We start from the raw sequence: 6,638 nt of genomic DNA on the forward strand, positions 1-6,638 counted from the left end.
CCACCTTTCTCACACACCACACCCCACAGCAAGCATGGTGGAGGAGTTGGTTTTCTCCTGTCAGATAACTGCTCCTTCACCCCAATCCCACTGCCACCATCTGTTACCCTCCCTTCCTTTGAGGTGCACTCTGTGCGCATCTATGCCCCCACCAACCTCCAACTAGCTGTCCTTTACCACCCCATAGGGCCAGCCACCACCTTCTTTGACCACTTCACCACCTGGCTACTTCATTTCCTTTCTGCGGACATCCCCACTATCATCATGGGCGACTTCAACATACTGATTGACACTTCCCTCTCAGCTGCCACTAAACTTCTATCTCTCACTTCCTCCTTCAGCCTCACTCAATGGTCTTCTGCAGCCACTCACAAAGATGGTCACACATTGGACCTCATCTTCACCCGCCACTGCTCCCTATCTAACCTCTCTAACTCACCTCTTTCTCTTTCTGACCACAATCTACTCACATTCTGTTCCCTCTCCATTCCTTGTCTACAATCCCCACCCCACAAACTTGCACACCCTCGCATAAATCTTAAACACCTTGATCTACATTCACTCTCTGAATCCCTCCTCCCTCTCACAGACATAAGTTCACTACACAATGTGGATGACGCTGCTGCTCACAGAGCACACTGCGGCGCTAAAACATGCAAACATGAAACAGGAAAATTGAACTGCATTCCTGCACTAGACATATGAACAAATGAGAGCGTTTAGCGCATAAGTTGGCCAATTAATGTGTACCTAGTAGCCACATTAGGGCATCTCTCGTATACCAGGTCCTACACTTTCCTTCCCTTGTTGAGAATAAGCATCTTCATCTGAATGGGTACCTGTGAAACCTCTTCTTAGACTAAAATTCTCTCTCTCTGTGGAGGGGTAATGGACCTGTTGCGATTAAAACACCTGCGGCTAAGAGGCGTAATGCTCAGTCAGAAGGCTAGTGAATACAATTTTTTTTAAAAACTGACCGTCACATCCAAACATAGACTAAGTGTGAACAGGTGCTGAACCTAGAGTCACCAACTTGTATATAGTCAAATAAATAAGGCAGCACACTGCGGCGCTAAAACATGCAAACATGAAACATGAAAATTGAACTGCATTCCTGCACTAGAAATATGAAAAAATGAGAGCATTTAGCACATAAGTTGGCCAATTCATGTGTACCTGGTAGTCACATTAGGGCATCTCTCGTATACCAGGTCGTACACTTTCCTTTCCTCGCTGAGAATAAACATCTTCATCTGAATGGGAACCTATAAATCCTCTTCTTAGACTAAAATTCTCTCTCTCTGTGGAGGGGTAATGGACCTGTTGCGATTAAAACACCTGCGGCTAAGAGGCGGAGTGCTCAGCCAGAAGGAAAATGAATATAAATTTCAAAAAAACTGACTGTTGTGTGTGTTGTGAGTGAAAATCACTTTTTTAACATCCCCTCCCTTATGTTTGAATGCTCATGTAAGGAGAATGATTGTAATCTAGCGCCTGACTTGTTACCAACACTTGAACACAAACAGCGTCTATTACTGTGACCGCCAGTGCGGCTCCGTGCGCTATCACCATGCTTTCCAAACCGAAGTCTGGGTGGTTAGTGGCGTCCACCAGTGCGGCACCGCATGCACTCTCGTGGTACTTTATTTATTATTTCTGTTACGTGCGGTACTGCGGCCCTGTGGCGCAATAGGGTTCACTTCTTTCACACAGGGTGAAGCTAACCCATGTGTGTATCCTCATTGTACCACCATATAGTCCGTCATTGCTTAGCAGCAGGTTCCATCTCTGCATGGTGGACCCCTGGCTGCGAACGCCCCAAATTCTTTTTCTCTAATTATTTGGTATCGTTCCGCTAGCCTTAACACTCTGTACCATAAATTTTGGGCATGGGGGCTGTGAAGGCACTATTTTATTCAATAGAAAAGGACCCCACATTGGGAAATTGGGCATTACATTTTATTAGGCCTACTTCTTAATTCTGTCTCCCGCAATGTGTCCTTTAACTGCCACTAGATCACCAGGGTGAACGTGCTCTTTACTGTGAATTTTGGGCACGGGGGCTGAGATGGCCCTATTTTATTTAGTAAATAAAGGACCCCACATTGGGGAATTGGGCATTACATTACATTGGCCTACTTCTTAACGCTGTCTCCTGCAATGTTTCTCTTTTAACTGCCACTAGATCACCTTGGTAAACATGCTCTGTACGACGAATTTTGGGCATGGGGGCTGTGATGGCACTATTTTACTTAGCAAAAAAAGACCCCATATTGGGGAATTGGGCACTACATTACATTGGGCCTTGTTCTTAATTCTGCCTCCTGCAATGTGGCCTTTAACTGCCACTAGATCACCAGGGTGAACGTGCTCTGCATGGTAAATTTTGGGCAAGGGGTCTGTGATGGCACTATTTTATTTAGCAAAAAAAGGACCCCACATTGGGGAATTGTTTGTCAGCTCGTGCCCTCATTTACAAGTCTCAGAGACCCACACTCCTTCATTGGGCCTACTTCTTAACTATGTCTCCTGCAATGTCTCTCCATTAACTGCCACTAGATCACTAGGGTGAGCATGCTCTGTACGGTGAAGTTTGGGTTAGGGGGCTGTGATGGCACTATTTTAATTAAGTTAAAATAGGACCCGACATTGGAGAATTGTTTGTCTGCTCATGCTCTCCATTACAAGTCTCAGAGACCCACACCCCTACATTGGGCCTACTTCTTAATTCTGTTTCCTGCAGTGTTTCATCCTTATCTCTGACAACATGACCTGGGTGAACGTGTTCTGTACTTTTATAGGCCACAGAATTTTGAGCAAGGGGGTCTGTGATGGCAATAGTATATTTTTTAAAAATGTACCCCTATTGGTGAAACCACATCCTTGCTGGCAAACACTTCATAACATTTGTGTACCTTAACCCCTTAACGACCGCCAATACGCCCTTTAACGGCGGCCGCTAAGGGTACTTAAACCACAGCGCCGTTAATTAACGGCGATGTGGAAAAAGTGAATAGCGCCCCCCAGAGTCGGATTTTCTCTGGGGTCTCGGTTGCCGAGGGTAGCCGAGACCCCAGAGAACATGATTCGGGGGGTTTTTACCGACCCCCGAGTTGCGATCGCCGGTAATTAACCGTTTACCGGCGGTCGCAACAAAAAAACGTGATTTGCCATTTAATTTCTCTGTCCTCCGATGTGATCGCACATCGGAGGACAGAGAAATAGGGTCCCCGATCGCCCCCAATAGCCCCCTAATACTCACCTATCTCCCCCGGTGCTCCTCGTGGCTCCCGATGGGCGCTGCCATCTTTTTTCCAGGGAAAAAATGGCGGGCGCATGCACAGTGCGCCCGCCGCCCGGCACCTGGAAGATCTTTGGGGTCTCGGCTGCCGGGGGTAGCCGAGACCCCAAAGAACATGATTGGGGTCGGTTTTTACCGACCCCTGTTTTGCGATCGCCGATAATTAACTGTTTACCGGTGACCGCAAAAAAAAAAAAGCGATCTGTAATTCTCTGTCCTCTGATGTGATCGCACATCAGAGGACAGAGAAATAGGGGGATTCGGGGACCCTATCATACTTACCCGGTGTCCCTGGGTCCTCCTGCGTCTCCTCCTGCCGGCCGGCTTCCTCCTTGGGAAAGAAAATGGTGGGCGCATGTGCAGTGCGCCCGCCATCTGCTGCCATCTGCCGGCCGGCAGGAGAGACGAGTTGGGGCTAAAATTAGGGTTAGGGTTAGGGCTAGGGTTAGGGCTAGGGTTAGGGTTAGGGCTAGGGTTAGGGTTAGGGCTAGGGTTGGGGCTAAATTTAGGGTTAGGTTTGGGGCTAAATTTAGGGTTAGGATTAGGCTACTTTCACACTAGTGTTTTTTGGCTTCCGTCGCAATGCGTCGTTGGAGAAAAAACGCATCCTGCAAAAGTGCTTGCAGGATGCGTTTTTTCTCCATTGACTTGCATTAGCGACGCATTGCGACGGATTGCCACATGTCGCATCCGTCGTGCGATGGATGCGTCGTGCTTTGGCGGACCGTCGGCACAAAAAAACGCTACATGTAACTTTTTTGTGCGACGCGTCCGCCATTTCTGACCGCGCATGCGCGGCTGGAACTCCGCCCCCGCCTCCCCGCACCTCACAATGGGGCAGCGGATGCGTTGAAAAAACAGCATCCGCTGCACCCGTTGCGCTTACAACGCTAGTGTCGGTACGTCGGCCCGAAACACTGCGATGGGCCGAGTACGACGCTAGTGTGAAAGTAGCCTTAGGCTTCTTTCACACTTGCGTCAGTACGGGGTGGTCGCAATGCGTCGGCCCGACGTACCGACGCACGGTGTGAAAATTGTGCACAACGTGGGCAGCGGATGCAGTTTTTCAACGCATCCACTGCCCAGTCTATGTCCTGGGGAGGAGGGGGCAGAGTTACGGCCACGCATCCGCGGAAATGGCGGACGCGACGTACAAAAAAAAGGTTACATTGAACTTTTTTTGTGACGACGGTCCGCCAAAACACAATGGATCCAGTGCACGATGGACACGACGTGTGGCCATCCGTCGGTGATACAAGTCTATGGGTAAAAAAGGCATCCTCTGGGCACATTTGCAGGATCCGTTTTTTGTCCAAAACAACGGATTGCGACGGATGCCACACGACGCAAGTGTGAAAGTAGCCTTAGGGCTAGCGTTAGGGTTGGGGCTAAAGTTAGGGCTAGGGTTAGGGTTAAATTTAGGGTTAGGGTTGGGGCTAAATTTAGGGTTAGGGCTAAAGTTATGCTTAGGGCTAGGGTTGGGGCTAAAATTAGGGTTAGGGTTAGGGTTGGGGCTAAAGTTGTGGTTAGGGTTGGGGCTAAATTTAGGGTTGGGGCTAAAGTTAGGGTAAGAGTTGGGATTAGGGTTAGGGTTTGGACTAGGGTTGGTATTAGGTTTACGTTTGGGATTAGGGTTGGGATTAGGGTTACGTTTGGGATTAGGATTGGGATTAGGGTTAGGGTTGGGATTAGGGTTAAGGTTAAGGTTGGGATTAGGGTTAGGAGTGTATTGGGATTAGGGTTAGGTTTGAGGTTAGGGTTGAGATTAGGGTTAGGGGTGTGTTGGATTTAGGGTTTTGATTAGGGTTATGGTTAGGGTTGAGATTAGGGCTGTTTTGGGTTAGGGTTGTGATTATCGTTAGGGCTGTGATTAGGATTATGGATCGGGTTGAGATTAGGGTTAGGGGTGTGTTGGAGTTAGGGTTGGAGTTAGAAATGGGGGGTTTCCACTGTTTAGGTACATCAGGGGGTCTCCAAACACGACAGCCAATTTTGCGCTAAAAAATTCAAATGGTGTTCCCTCCCTTCTGAGCTCTGCCGTGCGCCCAAACACTGGTTTACCCCCACATATGGGGCATCAGCGTACTCAGGATAAATTGGACAACAACTTTTGGGGTCCAATTTCTCCTGTTACCCTTGTAAAAATAAATACTTGGGGCCTAAAAATCTTTTTTGTGGGAAAATTTTTTTTTTTTATTTTCACTACTCTGCATTATAAACTTCTGTGAAGCACTTGAGCATTCAAAGTTCTCACCACATATCTAGATAAGTTCCTTAGGGGGTCTTGTTTCCAAAATTTGGTCACTTGTGGGGGGTTTCTACTGTTTAGGTACATCAGTGGCTCTGCAAATGCAACATAACGCCCGCAGACGATTCTATCAAAGCCTGCATTCCAAAATGGCGCTCCTTCCCATCCGAGCTCTGCCGTGCGCCCAAACAGTGGTTTACCCCCACATGTTGGGTACCAGCATACTCAGGACAAATTGGACAACAACTTTTATGGTCCAATTTCTTTTGTTACCCTTGTGAAAATAAAAATTTGGGGGCTAAAAAATCTTTTTTGTGGGAAAAAATATATTTTTTATTTTCACTACTCTGCATTATAAACTTCTGTGAAGCACTTGGGCATTCAAAGTTCTCACCACATATCTAGATAAGTTCCATGTGGGGTCTATTTTCCAAAATGGGGTCACTTGCGGGGGGTTTCTACTGTTTAGGTACATTAGGGCTCTGGAAACGCAACATAATGCCCGCAGACAATTCTATCAAAGTCTGCATTCCAAAACGGCGCTCCTTCGCTTCCGAGCTCAGCCATGCGCCCAATCAGTGGTTTACCCCCACATATGGAATACCAGCATACTCAGGACAAATTGGCCAACAACTATTAGGGTCCAATTTCTCTTGTTACCCTTGTGAAAATAATAACTTGGGGGCTAAAAAATCTTTTTTGTTAAAAAAAAAATATTTTTTATTTTCACGACTCTGCATTATAAACTTCTGTGATGCACTTGGGCATTCAAAGTTCTCACTACACATCTAGATAAGTTCCATGGGGGTCTAGTTTCCAAAATGGGGTCACTTTTGGGAGGTTTCTACTGTTTAGGCACATCAGGGGCTCTCCAAACGCGACATGGCGTCCGATCTCAATTCCAGTCAATTTTGCATTGAAAAGTCAAATGGCGCTCCTTTGCTTCCGAGCTCAGCCATGCGCCCAAACAGTGGTTTACCCCCACATATGGGGTGTTGGCGTACTCAGGACAAATTGTACAACAACATCTGGGGTCCATATTCTCCTGTTACCCTTGGTAAAATAAAAATTTGGAGGCAAAAATATCAT

This window comes from Ranitomeya variabilis, chromosome 5 (genome assembly GCF_051348905.1).
Source record: "Ranitomeya variabilis isolate aRanVar5 chromosome 5, aRanVar5.hap1, whole genome shotgun sequence".
Classification (NCBI taxonomy): domain Eukaryota; kingdom Metazoa; phylum Chordata; class Amphibia; order Anura; family Dendrobatidae; genus Ranitomeya; species Ranitomeya variabilis.